Raw genomic sequence first — 16,639 nt, 5'->3', positions numbered from 1 at the left:
TACAAAAAAAATGGTGGAGGGAAAAAAATAAATTCATTGGACAGAAGACATAAAGCACTCAATCAAAATTCAGAAGACCTGTGTTTTGATTCTGACTCAAGCCCTGAGCTTGTTTGTGCAAGACCGGATGTGTATTGGCCACAAGCCACTTGGAACTTAGCTATTCTCACCTGGAAAGATCACCATGGGGATCATCAGGAGAGCCCCAGAATTTGGTACAAGGTCAAACAGTACCACCCCTTGAAACCAGTAAGAACCAAACTATCTTGGATCAGTGTTCACAAGCAGAAGAGAAATACACCTAAAAGCATGAACTTGACACTAGAGGGTTTGTGGAGGAGCCTCCAAGGAAAATAAGGCTATATTTCAAACTCATCCAAGAGATTAAAATGTGGCCACTGTGAAATAAACTGTGTTCCCTCATGAACTGCAACAGACCCACGGTAGAACCATGATGGCAAGACAAGAACCTGAGTGGATTCCAGAAAAGGGACAAAGTAAGAGTGCAGGGCCCTGATCCCCAAGTAGTAATGACCCCTCCACCTCCCCTCTTACCCCCCCACCCCTCCAGGCATCCAGGTAACCTTCAGCCCCCAAGCTCCTTTCTTTCTGCATCTCTGTTCAGCTCTAATGATGGATAGCCTCTGCACAGGACATAGGGAAGTGAAGGAACCTATCTAGTCAACACCAGTTCTTAAGACAGCTGTGGCTGCAGGCAGAGGGGGCCAGGCAGGCAGGCACCTGGGCCCTGCAGCTGGTAGAATCCTATGACCGGGTAGGTGGGCGCTTGATTCCAGCTGAGCTGATCAACTTTCACCTGCAGCTTAAGAAAGGGCTTGTTTCTTGGGCAGCCTTCCCAGTGTGAGGAGTAAATGGAAGAAGGTTGTAAAGAGCAAATTCAAGTGTTAGGGCATTTATTATTTTTTCTAACAATTATTATGGAATAAGGAGTGATAATTATGGGGCGATTGGCAAGCTTAGCTGATGTGGAAGAATATACTGGAGATGTTTATCCTTACTACCCCCCATAAGTCTATTATTTAACTCAGCCCTAATTCATCTCAGCAGAGTGTGTGTGTGTGTGTGTGTGTATGTGTGTGTGTGTGTGTGTGTGTGTGTGTGTGTTGGGCGTGGGGGGTCTGGGGATTGTTGGATCCAGGGGGCACTGTACAACTGAGCCACATCTTCAGCTCTTCGTATTTTTTGTTTGACACAGAGTCTACTAAGTTGCCCAGGCTGTCCTTGAACTTGAGACCCGCCTGCCTCAGCCTTCCAAGTCATTGAAATTCCAGATATGTGCCACCACCCCCTGGCATCTCAGCATTTTGATCTCTGTGCTTTAAGAAACATAAAAATTCTAATAATTCTAACATAGATTATAATTATTTTCCCTTTCCTGAGACAGAATACATAAACTAAACCACAGGGCCTCGACTTTGGCTACCCACTAGAATTACCCAGGAGAATTACCCTGGGTCCCAGGCCACACCCCAGAGCAGTGAAACTGGCACCTCCAGGATGTGGTTCTCAAACTCCCTGGTGACTCCACATGTACCTGGGGCTGAGAAGTGCTGTTCTGCACAACGATTTAGAACTCCGATGCCCTCTTCCCTCACGAAAGAATGGCTGTAAATGCCAAGGCTAGGCAGTGGTACCTGATTCCATGCCAGCAGGATGGCTCACTAGATAAATACCTGTTGATTCAATTCTCCTCCTGACACTTTGCAGAAAGGAGCCAGGAATCTCTCCACCAGCACTGTCGCCTCCATGCTAATCTTGGAAACTGCTGCTTACTATTCAGGGAGACAACAGCTCGGTGCATAGTGTTCCCTGGCGTCAAGGAACTTCCACAAGGTCAAAGAGAACGCGTGGGACTGTGGGAACCTGGTGCGCTGCGCGGGTTACCTCTTCTGAGGGATGGGAAGGAAAGGCTTCACTTTCCTTATGGGTCAAATAGAGCCATGGGAGTGTTTGGGAGGAAACTGAGTCTACTTCTATGTAATATACACTCTTCTAAAAGTATTTTACTGGGGTTGGGGCTCAGTGGTACAGTGCCTAGGGTATGTAAGGCTCTGGATTCAACGGCCAGGACCACACTGAAAAAAAAAAAACCAAAGCTCAGTCCACAAAGGTGGCTTGTGAGTGAATTGTTGTCGGGGGGCCGCCATGAACAGGAGCTGAGCATGTGCCCTTAGCCTTGACTGATGGAGGTGTGGAACTGGCTTCAATCATGCAAAAGCAAGCTCAGCAAGGAATTAACAGCTCTGGGAGTGGGTGTCACCCAATGGGACTGGACTATACTCCCCCTGAAGCCCAATCCCTGGCCTCATTTGGATGGAACTTTCTAGAGTATCTTCCCCCCCAAAAATAGGGTTTCAAGCGTGCGCTCGCTCTCTCTCTCTCTCAGCAAATCACCATGGCTGGGGTTCCGCAGTCAGGCATGAGGGTCCATCCCTGAGTCATGGGTGTGAGCAGCCAATTCTACACCTGGCCCAGCTCATTCAAAGCACCAAATGACAGGCAGAGCAGGGGATGGTCCCCCGCAGGTCTTTGATTGAATCCAGTGTTTTCCAAAGTGAGAAATGGGAATCATAGCCCCACAGGCTTAATGCTACACAGACACGTGATCCAAATGACACTCACTCACTTGCCTGTATCAAGGCTCACGGTCCTCCTGGGAGTGCACCGCCTGTCTCAATCTGAGTGCTAGAGATGTGCTACCACCTCTCTGGCATGAACCCACCTCTTCCCAACCTCCCTTTTTCACAAAGCCTGAAGAGGCCTGGGTCTGAGCCTTGGCAGGTGGTACTATCTGGCAGGATACTAGTAACACGTTTGTTTTCATGCTACCAGGATTTTTTGCATGTTGTTACCTTCTACTTCCAGTATTTACTACAGTGCCCTAAAGTATTCTTTTAAAGTAAACTTCCAAGAAAGTATATACTAAGCAAATAACATTATGGAAGTTTATTCCAACTGAACCCACTTACTCTGATCTTGCCTCCTATCACATAAGCAGGTGTTGCCCCCAGGTGGGCCTTACCTGGGGAAAGGGTGGAAAAGCCTTGTAGGAAGGCCTCTGGAGCAAAGATCGGTAGCCAGGGAGTAGCAGAACTACAAGAGACTCAAGTCTGCGGCTGGGGTTGTGCCTCAGTGGTAGAACACTTGCCTAGTATGTGTGAGGCACAGGGTTCAATTCTCAACACCACATATAGACAAAGGTCCATTAATAACTAATAAAAATATTTAAAAAAAAGAGACTCAAGTCTGCTGATGGCCAGTCCTGGGTCTTTACACAGAGCCATGAAACCACATTACCTATGACAGCATGAATTACCTCAAACCCCAAGGAATACCCTAATTCATAACTTCTATAATGCTATGCAAATGAAACTTAAAAGCATCTTGCAAAAGTGTGTATTTGATCTTACTTCAGCTGGGCGTGATAGTGCATGCCTGTCATCCCAGCAATTCAGAAGTCTGAGGCAGAAGGATCACAAGATCAAGGCCAGCTTGGAAAAATTTAGTGAGACCCTGTCTCCAAAATAAAAAAAAAAAATGGCTGTGGATATAGCTCAGTGGCAGAGGATCCCTGGGTTCAATCCCTAGTGTTGCAAATTAAAAACAACAACAACAACAACAAAAAAAAAAAACACAACAGTTCTTCTTTATCACAATCCACAAGGGAAGTGAACATCTTGCCTGTTTTACAGATGAAGAAACTGAGGCTCAGAGAGCAATAATAAGTTACCCAAAGTCATGCTGTCTCCCTACAGACTCTGGACTCTGTTTCCAAAGTCCACACTTCCGAATTTATATTTGCCCTGATGTAAAGCAGAGTCATTTACTGATGCAGTCTGGATGCCCTGAAGGTGCAGGAATTCAAGGGAAGAAAAGCAGACAAGTCTCAGCCCTCAGGGAGCTTGAAGACTGATAAATGGAGATTGATGATATTCCAGCACAGTGACTAATGTGGCCAATAAGCGGGTGACGTGGTGACACTGTCAGGCCATTCAGAGGAACCTGGGAGAGAGTGCAGCTAGGACACAACTCTGAAGGCTAGGTGGGCCTCACCTAGGGAGGCCAGTACAAAGGTCGCAGCAGGAGAAGGCTGGGGCTTATCTTCTGCTGTGACAAACAACAGCAGTTGCTTTCACCTAGAGCCAACTCCTCCAGGGTGGAGGGGAAGGGGGAGGGGCAGAAAGGAAGGAATAGAAGGAGGAGCCATCAGAAGGAGAAAGGGAAGGTTAAGGACCCTAGGAGGGAGGAGGAGTCAGAAGCAGAGGGGGACAGGGAAGGACAGGCAGGAGGAAGGAAACAGAGAGGGGAAGAGCAGGTGGGATTGCAAGAGGAGGGAGAGGGAGGTGAAGAAAAGGGCAAGGAGATGGTAAGAGGTGAGAAAGGGACAGGGTGGACAGAACAGCATTGACCAGGCATCCACTAGGGATCACGCACTATTTCAAACACTTCACCCAGCTGTTCTTGTTAGCATGGTGGTGAGTACCCCGCCACTTTACCCATCTATCCACATTCTCTGTTTCACACCTCACCACCGCTGAGGCAGGTACTGTTATTACTCCCCCTGCCCTGAAGAAAAGGAAGCAAGGAGACCACACAGGTGGTTCATGGAAGAAGAGATTCACATCCCAAAGTGGGTCTCCACTGCTTTCCCTCTTCCACCCTGGGTCCCAACTACAAGGACACCAGCCCCTAATCTCCAGCTTGACAAAGCCCCAGCTGACCCCCAGGCCATTCACTTTGTCCTTATTCTTCCCTCCCACTCCTAAAAAGGTCTATTTCAGGGGCTGGGGTTGTGGCTCAGTAGTAGAGTGCTTGCCTAGCATGCGTGAGGCACTGGGTTGCATCCCCAGCACCATATAAAAAAAAAAAAAAAAACTAAATAAAGGTATAGTGTCCATTTACAACTAAAAAAATGTTAAAGAAAAGTGTGTGTGTGGGGGGGGTATATTTCAATCAGGCTGAGGATCCAATCATTAGCCAAAGAATGGCCACTTATCTAGTCAGACAAAACTCAATAGAATTTCAGTGGCCTAGCGGGGCATGGAGATCCCAGCGACTCTGGAGGCTGAGACAGGAAGATTGCAAGTTTGAGACCAACCTCAGCAACTTAGCAAAGCACTAGGCAGCTTAGGGAGACTCTCAACTGAAAAAAAAAATTAAAAAAGGGCTGTGGATGTAACTCAGTGATAGAGCACCCCTAATTCAATCCCCAGTACAAAACACAAGAAAGAATTTGGTGGCCCATGCACTTTCGGGGGTGCAGAATCTTTTGAGGCCAGAAAGGACTCTCCTTTTACAAAACAGGAAATAAAGGTCCGGGGAGGTGAGTCAGTAAGGGCTCACACATTCCATGCCTTTGTCTCTCCGGGAGCTGATTTGAGGGATGGTTCCCTGGGCAAGAGGGTGGTCAATTTTGGTTTAAGTAACATCTCCTCTTTCACTCCTATGAGCAATGCATGAAAGAAGAAAAAAGAATTATGAATAACCTCACCACCAAGGCAGAACCACTGTTAACATTTTGTGTAATTCTTTATAGTTAAAGGGCTTTTAAAGTACAATCAAATGCCAGAGTCTATGATGCAAATGTAAAAAAAATGAAATATTAAAAATAGGTTCGGCTTGGGGAATGTTTATTTGATCTCCAGATAGGGAAGCTTTCTAAGCTTGGAATCAAAAGAAGAAACCACAGAGAAAAAAAGATCAATGAACAACTTCACTGACAGAAAAGCAGGGAGACAAAAAAGAAGGCCTTCTATCTACCAAAATTCAAACTGCAGAGGAAAATGCTTCCCATAGAAAGATACATTTAGAAAAAAAAGCAAGACGCGAAATTGTGATCATTTACAATTAATAAATACATCACCTCCTACTCATTAGACTGGCTACTATCAAAAATAGAAAAAAAAAACAAGTTTGGATGAGGATGTGGAAAAATCAGAATCCTCATGCACTTCACTACTGATAAAACTGTGCAGTGCTGCAGCTGCCGTAGGCAACCGCATGATAAATCCTCAAAAGATTAAAAACAGGGCTGGACGCAGTGGCACATTCCTGTAATCCCAGCTGCTCAGGAGGCTGAGGCAGGAGGATACCAAGCTCAAAGTCAGCCTCTGCAACTTAGCAAGGTCCTAAGCAACTCAGAGAGACCCTGTCTCTAAATAAAATACAAAAAAAAAAAAAAAAAAAAGCGGTGGGGGGGGAGTTGGGGATATGGCTCAATTGTTAAGCATCCCTGGGTTCAATCCCCAGTACATTAAAAAAAAAAAAAAAAAAAAAAGAATTAAAAATAGAATCACCACATTACCCAGTCCTCCTACTTCTGGGAATAGACTCAAGAGAACTGAAAGCAGATACTCAGATATTTGAAACCATGTTCATGGCAGAATTATTCACAACAGCCAAAAGGTAGAAGCAATCCAAGTAAGTGTCCATCAACTGATAAATGGACAGACAAAATGTGGCATATAGGGTGTATAAATGGCACATTATTCAATCCTAAAAAGGAAATTGTGACACATGCTAAATATATATGAGCCGTGAATACATTATGCTAAGTGAGATAAGCCAGGCACAGAAGAGCAAGGAATTTAATTTAAGGAATCTACTTACAGGACCGCTTATTTGAGTACTAGAATGGTCAAATCACAAGGACAAAGTTTCAAGGCAGTTGCCCAGTGCTGGAGGGACAGTGACAGGAGGAACTGTTGTTTAATGAATATCCAGTTTTAGTTCTGCAAGATGAGGAGAGTTCTACAGGTGGGTTGTGTAACAGTGTGAACGTACTGAACTACACTCAAAGCACAGTTAAGATGGGAAACTTTATATTGTGTATACCACAATTTAAAAACCCCCATTAAAGGGACTTCAAGAAAACACACAAGAACTAGCATAGAACCTGGTCTGTAATGAGGCTCTACTCAAAGTGTAGTTCATGGACCAGCAGCAAAAGCATCCCTAGGAGATTGTTAGAAATGTCACTCAAGATCTGCCCCTTTAGTGGATATGGAGTTACATGCCTTTAAGCCCAGAGTCTGAGACAGGAGGATCTCAAGTTTGAAGCCAGCCTTAGCCACTAAGCGAGACACTGTCTCAAAATAAAAAAATAAAACCGGCTAGGGATGTGGCTCAGTGGTTAAGTACTTCTGGGTTCAATCTCCCTGGGTCCAACTTAAAATATCAGACAGAGTCCATCACCCCATATTATCCATATTATCTATAATAATTTATCCATAATACCTTCCTAATACTTGCTTATTACAAAGCAAAAAATTAAATAAGAAAAGAAATAAGATCTGCCACTTTAGAATCTGTACCACAGCCCCATCTTCAAGAGACCCACATGCATATTAAAGTTGGAGAAGTGCGGAGGAAGCATATCACTTTCCTGTTCATGCTATCACCTTTCTACTTGTACCTGATACAAGCCAATGTTATCTTCTCACTTTTCTTTACTTTTCCAATATAGACAGGTATCACTGAAGTTTGCTAACATGGTAATTATAAGTCATTCTTGTCTTTTGGATGTTCCAACAGAACCCCCCCACACCCCGCCCCAATCCAAAGCAGATGAGTTTCAGCAGGTCCCAAGGTCTGTTAGCCAATCCAAAAAAAAAAAAAAAAAAGCAAGCTAGAGGAGGCATTGAAATCCAGATACCTTCTAAGTCTCACTTTAGCAAATATTTATTTCCATGTTTCCTTCAGAGCACTTTCGATGGGCCACACCTCAATCAGCTTGTTCTAAAACACCTACCATGACCTGTTCAGCCATGCTATCAACTCCACATACCATGGAGAAAATGGTCACCCGAGACATTGCAATTGTCAGGTGAATTCATATTAGAACCACAGGCACAGGTAGCCTGAGATTCACCCCCACCCCCAACAAGAGCAACCTACAGCACTGTGGGGAAAATCTAAGTCATGGTCTCATGAACTGGCTCTAGGGTCCCACTGTTAAGCATGAATGGCAGAGAATCACCTTGTCCCCGGTGGACAAGCAGATTCTACAGCTTTGCCCAGGGTTTGTGGATAAGCACAGTCTGCTGGCCCATCTATTGATCATGGAAAAGAACCAAACAGTGTAAATTCTAACAGCCACCTGGCACCTGCTCCCTGTTGACACAATAACCGGATGACAGACTGCATGCCCCTGCCCTCAGAGAATCACTAGAAACTGTTTCCAAAGCACACACTGGAGTTTCAGTGATGCAAAACTTCAGTTTTTAAACCTGAGCCCTATCTCAGATGTGCTGGGTAATCCAGAGCAAATCAACCTCTTTTCTGCATATATTTCTAATCCCTCTGCAGCTAGGATGCCTCCCTCTACCTTCCTAATATTGCTTATTACGAAGCAAAAAATTAAATAAGATATCACATTAAATCATTTTCATGTGTTTCTAATAGTTCTGGCTCTTACCACTATCTTTACAGATATAAGAGTATAAGGTGATTCACTGTAGAACTGTTAAAAACAATACCCAAATGTCCAAATCAGGAGACTGGTTAAACAAAGGAGTAGCCATACCTGGGAATATAACTATAAAAAAAAAAGAATGAGAGCCGGGCACAGTGGTGCACGCCTGTAATCCCAGCTACTCAGGATGCTGAAGCAAGAGGATCTAAATAAAGTTCAAGGTCAAACTGGGCAACTTGGCAAAACCCTCTCTCAAAATTAAAATTTTTTAAAAAGGGCTGTAGATGTTGGGTAGAACACTTTCCTAGCATACAGGAGGCTCTGGGTTCAATCCCCAGTACAAGAAGAAAAAAAAAAAAAAAGAATGAGATGTTTTCTGTGTACAAATATGGAAAGATCTCCAGAATAGTTAAATGTAAAATCAAGGAGAAAAGCAGTGTGTGGAGCTCTGTGGTCCAATGTATTAGCTACATGGATTATTAAACTTTAATTTGAATATAAATTTTCATAATTAACATTTAAATTTAGTCCCCGTAGTCACATTTCAAGTAGGCTAAGTTTCAACTACTCCACCACTTCGTAGCTGTAAGTCCTGGACATGACCTCTGCATGCATCAGACTTCTCATCTATACAAGGATGGTAACAATACCCACTACTGTGAGCATTAACTTAGAAAATACACAATGAGGTTGGAACTCCTGGCCACTGGAAAGGGCTCAACAGTCCTAATCACTGACACTTGGTGGGCCAAAGCTAAGTTTGAACTAGTTGTGTTAGAGTCTCCAGATGGGTTCTACTTTGGTAAAAGTAATTTAATCCAAGTGTTACTAAATGTTAGTAGTAAAAATTTTGGTAGTAGTAAATTTGTCCAAGCTAATTTAGCATAGTTGCAGCCCATCCCCACCCCAAGCCCACCTCTAATCTTGCTATCAAGAGATTCCAGCTTGCCAAAGCTGCTCTCTGAGAATTCTTCTCCACACAGAAGTCTATGTGGCCACCACTCACCCACTACAGCCAGCACTTGAGATGAAATACACAGAGATTGGAAGTCCTGAAATCTCAAGTGCCGTCATTGCTGGTCTTGGCTCTGAAGAACACCATCAAGTTACCCGCAACTCATAGGAGTTCATTATGAGCAGGTTACCTTAAGATTTATTATTTAAGTTGGGTGTAAGAGCATGCCTGTAGTCCTAGCGACTGGGGAAGCTGACATAGGAGGATCCCAAGCTCTCCAGTCTGTCTCAGCAACTTAGCAAGACCCTCAACAACTTAACGAGAGTGTGTCTCAAAAAAAATAAGATCGGGGGCTGGGGATGTGGCTCAAGCGGTAGCGTGCTCGCCTGGCATGCGTGCGGCCGGGGTTCGATTCTCAGCACCACATACAGACAAAGATGTTGTGTCCGCCAAATAATAAAAAATAAATATTAAAATTCTCTCTCTCTCTCTCCCTCTCTCTCACTCTTTAAAAAAAAAAAAAAAAAAGAAAGAAAAAAGATCGGATGCCTTAAAAAAATAAATAGTAAGCCAGGTGTGGTGGTGCACACCTGTAATCCCCGTCAATCAGGAGGCTGAGGCAGGAAGATAGCAAGTTCAAGGGCAGCCTGAGCAACTTAGCTGTCTCAAAATAAAAAGTAAAAAGGGCTGAGATGTAGCTCAGTGGTAAAGCACCCCTGGGCTCAATCCCTGATATCCAAAAAAAAAAAAAAAAAAATTAGACCAGTACAAATGTGAACCATTGTTCCAGGTAGAATATAAATGCATGGTTACCTGCCTACATGATAATGCAAATTTATCCATAATAATTTCTAAAATTTATATTAGTGTTTGTCAACAACCTACAAGGGTAAGAACCAAGGAGACTGGTCTATGCAAGATATTTCCTACCAATGGGCAAATCCACTAAAGAAACCCAAGTACGAAGGTTCAAATAATCTTAGACAAAAGGCTCTAGATGCTTGAGGATACTTTCCCATCACGCTGGGGATAGCTAAGTGAATGACTCATTTCATCTGGGGATATTTCTGTACAGATAGCCATTGATCAAGCTTTTTTTTTTTTTTTTTTTTTTTTTTTTTTTTTTTAAGGTCAGAGCTTTCCAGAGATGGAGAAACAAATTCTAGGGGCCTTTGGTTCTTTTTGCTTGTAACCCATGCAAACCACTTCCTCTTCTCAGCACTGGGAAAACCAGGCAGAAACAATCAAATGTGGAGAATGCCATTTTCTGGGGGACATACCCATGCAGCTGGGGAGGTACTCTGGCTGTGATGATGGGAAAGAAACTATTTTTCTACCTAAGACAGTATTTCTCAAACTGGGTTATGCAGATTCTAAAAATGAAAGAAACACAGGGGAAAAAAATGAAAATATCATAGTCCATCCCCCCAGGAACCTCTCTCATTGTGAAACATGTTTCCTGTAGTATGTGAAGTGTTCTGGGTCATGGTGTAAATTTTATGTCAGTTCGTGGTACCATGAATCTCCTAAATGAAGACCGGGAAAGCACCTGACCTAATTGTGACAAAAGCTTAAAAAGTGTTCTTGCTCTTGGTAAAAGCCAGTCATCACCTGGAGAAGCCAGAATTAGCCTGCTGAAGGATGAGGCAGGTGGCCTGGTGGCTCCTGTCTTCTGGCTGAAACCTGTCCACTGCCAGACACATGATGGAGGTCATCTAGGACCAATGGTTCCAAGCTAACCCATTTGTGACCCTGACCATTATGAGTGAGCCCAACCTAGACCAGATCCTTCCCTGGTTAGTGAGTCAGAATTGTCGACCATCCAAATTACGAGCTAATTAGTGGTTGCAGTGGGAAGCCACTAGCTTTTGGAATGGTAGACAGCAATCGAGAATTCATTCAGTTCCCTGCTCCAAGTTGTGAAAAGAATCAAGCCAAAGTTGAATGACAGCGAAACGCTACCAGTACAACTCTGTGGGAGCAAAGAGACCTACAAGCATGAAACTCAGTACTCTATGCTCCCAGCACTGGAGGAAAGGGAGAGAAGGGTGGACTGGACAGCACTAACCACAGAAACCTCTGCCCCCTTGCAACTTCAAGAGACTTGAGGACAGCACTGGACCCCCCAAAGAGATGATTTTATTTATTGGACACATGACTTTTCTTCCCAAAGGCATGTCTTAGAAAAGAGGCTCACCCAGGTGCTGCTGATATAAACAGGTAAAAGTTGGAGGTTAACTCAAAGGTTAAGATTGTTCTAAACCAGGAACGGTGGCACATGCCTGTAATCCCAGCAGTTCCAGAGACTGGGGCAGGAGGATTGCAAGTTCAAGACTAGCCTCAGCAATTTAGTGATGCCTCGAAGCAACTTTAGTAACACCCTGCCTCAAAATAAAAAATAAAAAGGGCTGAGGATGTGGCTCAGTGGTAAAGTACCCTGGGTTCAATCCCAGGTACCAAAAAAAAAAAAAAAAAAATTTTTTTTTTCCAACAGTTATGTCTCTCTCTATTCATAGACTCAGGATAAATTGTCCTAATGGAAAAAATATCAAGTCCTCTGGAATAACTTGGATCAAGACTTTTTATTCTGTGTGTGCAGTTCATTCATCTTTCTAAATATCATTTTGATGTCTGTTTCACTCATGATTATCTTATTGTTAATAAACAATAGCACTCAATAAACCTCATTCAAAATTTAAACAAACAAACAAACAAAAAACCAGCCACATGTAGTGTTGCATGACTGTAATCCCAGAATCTCAAGAGGCTAGAGCAGGAGTTCACAAACTCAAAGCCAGCATCAGCAACCTGGACCGTCTCAAAATAAAAAAATTAAAAAGGACTGGAGATGTGGTGCAGTGGTTAAGTGCTCTGTGGGGATCAATCCCCAGTACAGAGAGAAAGAAAGAAAGAAAGAAGGAGGAAGGAAAAGAAGAAGGAGAAGGGGGTAGAGGAGGGAAGAAGTAGGAGAAGGAAGAGGAGGAGGAGGTAGTCAACTGCCTTAAAAATAAATAGTAACCCAGATGGTGGGGCACACCTATAATCCCAGTGACTCAGGAGGCTGGGGCAGGAAGATTGATTGTAAGTTCAAGGACAGTTTGGACAAACTAGTGAGACCCTGTCTCAAAATAAAAATAAATAAGGCTGGGATGTAGCTCAGTGGTAGAATACCCCTGGGTTCAATGCCCAGTACCACCATCACTCTCACACACACACACACACACACACACACAAAAAAAAAGTAAACTATGATCATCTTTTGGTATCTACAGAGAATGGGTACCTGCTTTGGAGGGAAACTGACCCATTTTTAAGGCTTCATTTAGTTTTACTTCTCATAAATGGAATATTCGTCAGATTAGACTTATATTAGAAATGTAGATGCTCAACATTTTTGTGACAAGGAGATCTGTCCTCAGGTTTAAGTATGTCTCTCACTGAAAATGTCGGGAATTTATAGAAACAGAGTTTCTGGAGCATTTGAACTTTACCTTATCAAGTGTTGACCTTGAGCAAGTTTTTTCTAACCTGTTTTTAATCTACCAGGTTTAAAATGAAGTAATCTACATACCTGATAAACAGAAAATTATTATGATTCCTGTTAGTGGAGAGGAGGAAATGGAAGAGAAGAATGAAGAAACATGAGGGGCTTAAGAAAACAGAGCACTCCTACTTCTAGAGTAGTCCTTGTGATTTTTATGTTAGAATAGGTTGGGGAGTTGATAGAAACAGGTCATTAAGTGCCACTTCTTTTGTTTTTGTATTAGAGTTTGAACCCAGGGCTGCTTTACCACTGAGCTATATAAACTGTTTTTCATTTTGAGACAGGGTCTTGCCAAGTTGCTGAGTCTGGCCTCAAACTTGTGATCCTCCAGGTTTGGCCTCCTGAGTTGCTGGGATTACAGTTGTACAGCTGCCACCACAGCCTGGCTTCGTCAATTCCTTTTTTAAATTATGCTGTATGTGTACGAATGTTCTTGCCCCAGGGGAGGAGGGGACCCTGAATATCCTCACAGCTCTAACCTACCCTGTCATCAAACTCTCCCTCCAGCTACCAAAGCAGAAGAGTGTCAGAGTGGCCTGTTGACAGGGAAGGAAGCAATTACTTCTGACCACAGAGGAGCTAAATTAGTTGCTCAGACTGTTTCTTAGATCTCTGGGTAGCATGCATCATGGCAGAAACGGAGTAGCACAGGCAAAGGGGTGGCAGAGGTGAATGATGAGCTCAGGTGCTGCATTTTGTAGGTTCTAGCAGAGTTAAGTCCTGCTTCCGGCATCAGTGCAAAGAGGGCCAGCACTCGCCCTGACCTTTCAGCCTGAGGAAGATGTCAGGCTGTGGGCTGATGTGAAAACAAGGTCACTCCTGGGGAAACTCCTCCAGCTGTGTAGCAGTCACTCTTCTTGTCCCCTCTCCCAGCCTCTGCCTGTACTACTTGGCCAGATTCCAATTTGGTCCATTTTGTGACTTAATGTTGGGATGGCTCTGGTCAAGAATGATGAAACTAATAATGGTAATAGCAGCGGATACTGAATGAGCGCTAGCCACCATTTACTCTCCCTGGATCATCTCATGGAATCCTGTAACAAGGTTTCCCTTGACGAGTTGGCTCTCTCTCTTGTGGCTTTGAAACTTCATGTTTCTTATTCGTTTTCCCAACCTTCTCCTCCCTGAGCTTCTTTTCCCTAACCTTCTTCTTCCTAATCTCCTCCCTGACCATCTCTGCTTCTAGCAACAATTCTAAACAAAATCCTAGACAGCAGGTACCAATAGTATAAGCAATCATTCATAGAAGCCATTTGCCAAGGCCTTGAAGCCGCCAAACAGGGGACTAGGGTGGAAATCTGGGCCCCTCAGCCTACTGCACGACCCTGCCTTACAAAAGAGGTTGGGGATATGTCTTTGGACATATGCTCCCATTACAGAGGTTTGGCAGGAAATATAACTGAGGTTTCAATTCTAGAACCATGGTTTGCACTGTATCTGGGTGATCTTCAAGAGGGGCGGAGAAAGAAACTGTAACATCTTTGGAAGAATCTGCCGAGCTTTTGTTATTGCCAAGTTACAAGTGACAGGGCCATGGAAAGTCAGGCAGGTTAAGTGACCCTTCCCTGTCCCTCACAATGGGTGGGACCAAAGGGCTCAGTCAGATACACCAGCCTTCTGTCCCTGAATTATCTGGAGGAAAAGGTTGACCAAAGGACAGGACTAGGCCATCTTACACAACTCGCTTTACCTTCCCACCCAGTTCCTTCCTCGTTGAAGGGCCTTGGCAAGCCAGCTGGATTCACTGCCACAGATAACGGGTGACCTGGGGGAGGCTCCATGTGAGTTATAGCTGCCTTTCAACTTATGAGCTTATAAGTAACAACACCTTTATTTATATAAGCAGAGGGATCTACTTCAAAGTCCCCAGGGTAAATATTGCTCAAGGAACTTTAGGTTCCTGAGACAGGGACCAGATCTGGATGGGTAAGTCCAGCTTTCTAGAGATATAGTTTAAAATTAATGAAAGGCTAAAGTCCCTTAGGGAAAAAAAATCTTTCCTACCCTCAGGGAATATGATTCAGCAAATCTAATTTCAGTGGTAATTCAGGTGCAAGTGGTCTTCAGAAAATGCACTCTTTAAGAAATACTATTTAAAATGTAACATTTAACCTTGTGACAAATCTCCATTCCACATTATATTTCTTTTGATCTTATCTTCCAAGCCCTGAAGGTAAATTTCCTATTGGCAGGGACTCTGTCTAGTGTATTGCTGTAAAGAATACAGTAACTACTTTAGGGGCTGGGGATGTGGCTCATGGGCTGGGGATGTGGCTCAAGCTGTAGCGCACTCGCCTGGCATGCGTGCGGCCCAGGTTCGATCCTCAGCACCACATACAAAACAAAGACGTTGTGTCCGCTGAGAACTAAAAAAATAAATAATAAAAAATTCTCTCTCTCTCCTCAAAAAAAAAAAAAAAAAAAATACAGTAACTACTTGGGAAAAACACTCCAATATCTATTGAACCAGAACTGAACACTCCATGTACCCTTTGGGGGCTCCTAAGTCCCTGAATTTCTCTGGGGAGCCTGTGATCCTCTCTCTAGGACTAGAGTGGCTCTGTACCCAACCAAGGCAATGGCACAGATGCTAACATCTGTTCCCGTCTGATCCTGTGATTAATGAAGCCAGGCACCCAGCCCAAACTATGGGCTTATTTCTCAATTGCTCTGCTTCAGAGTCACTGGCCAAGTTCTAGTCCATTTCCCCAGGATAGAGTGGGCCAAGAAAACAGTCAAGTACATCAGAATGAAGAAGCCAGGGGCTTGCAGCCAAATCTCAGTGGAGGGTAACGAGGTTCGCTTCACTACTATCACTCGGGCTCAAATCCAACATGGCAAAGCTGTGCCACTTTTACCTGCACCTTCTAAATTAGGAAAGAGGGCTGTCATCCGTGGAATTTTATAGGAGAGGAAACTAATTTTAAAAGAACATGTGCTAAATGGGTGCTTTTCCAGTGGTATGTCCAACAGGGCAGCTGACATCTTATTGAAGTGACCTTGAGACCCAAATTGGCAAAGTCAAGCTGAAACCTCTGAATGAAGCTCTGCACTGGATAGGTACTGACTCCATGAAATGTGCACAACTTTCCATTGTTGGTTGAAAAAAAAAAGTGCCCAGTACTCTTGATTTGTAGAACAAAGGGAGAAAAGAATACAAATAAACATTCACTTGTGTCTGACAGAATTCCTCCAGAAAGGTCAGAAGAGATCAACACTGATTTTCCTTCAGAAGGTTCCTGGGGGGACAAAAGTGGATGGGAGATGTTTCACTGTACCTTTTAGTTTATAAAAAACCTGTAATTCCTGTAAAGAGGCTGAGGCAGGAGGATCACAAGTTCAAGGCCAGCCTCAGTCACTTAACAACGCCCTGGCTCAAAAAAAAAAAAAAAAAAAAAAGGTCTGGGGTGGGGGGCTGGGGTTGTGTCTCAGGGGGTAGAGCACTCACCTCGCACTTGCGAGACCCTGGGTTCAATCCTCAGCACCACATACAAAAATAAACAAGTGAAATAAAGGTGTTGTGTCCAACTACAACTAAAAAACAAATATAAAAAATAAAGATTTGGGGTATCAGAGTGCTTGCCTACTATGTGTGAAGCTGTGGGTTTGATCCCCAGCACTATACACCCATATACACACAAAAAAGTAAATGAGCTCCTAATCAAATACATTACGAGGTTTAAAATTACTTTGGGGGATGGGGTAT

The 16,639-nt window shown here is 43.7% G+C and overlaps 1 protein-coding gene across 1 annotated transcript in view; it reads right to left on the bottom strand.

Annotated features, from left to right (window-relative positions):
* Positions 1 to 16,639, bottom strand: part of Gpd1l (glycerol-3-phosphate dehydrogenase 1 like) — a 53,126-nt gene that overhangs the window by 34,681 nt on the left and 1,806 nt on the right. The window lies entirely within an intron of this gene.

This window comes from Callospermophilus lateralis, chromosome 1 (assembly GCF_048772815.1).
Source record: "Callospermophilus lateralis isolate mCalLat2 chromosome 1, mCalLat2.hap1, whole genome shotgun sequence".
Taxonomy (NCBI): domain Eukaryota; kingdom Metazoa; phylum Chordata; class Mammalia; order Rodentia; family Sciuridae; genus Callospermophilus; species Callospermophilus lateralis.
The sequence above is the reverse complement of the archived record's forward strand: the minus strand, read 5'-3'. Positions and strand labels throughout refer to the sequence as shown.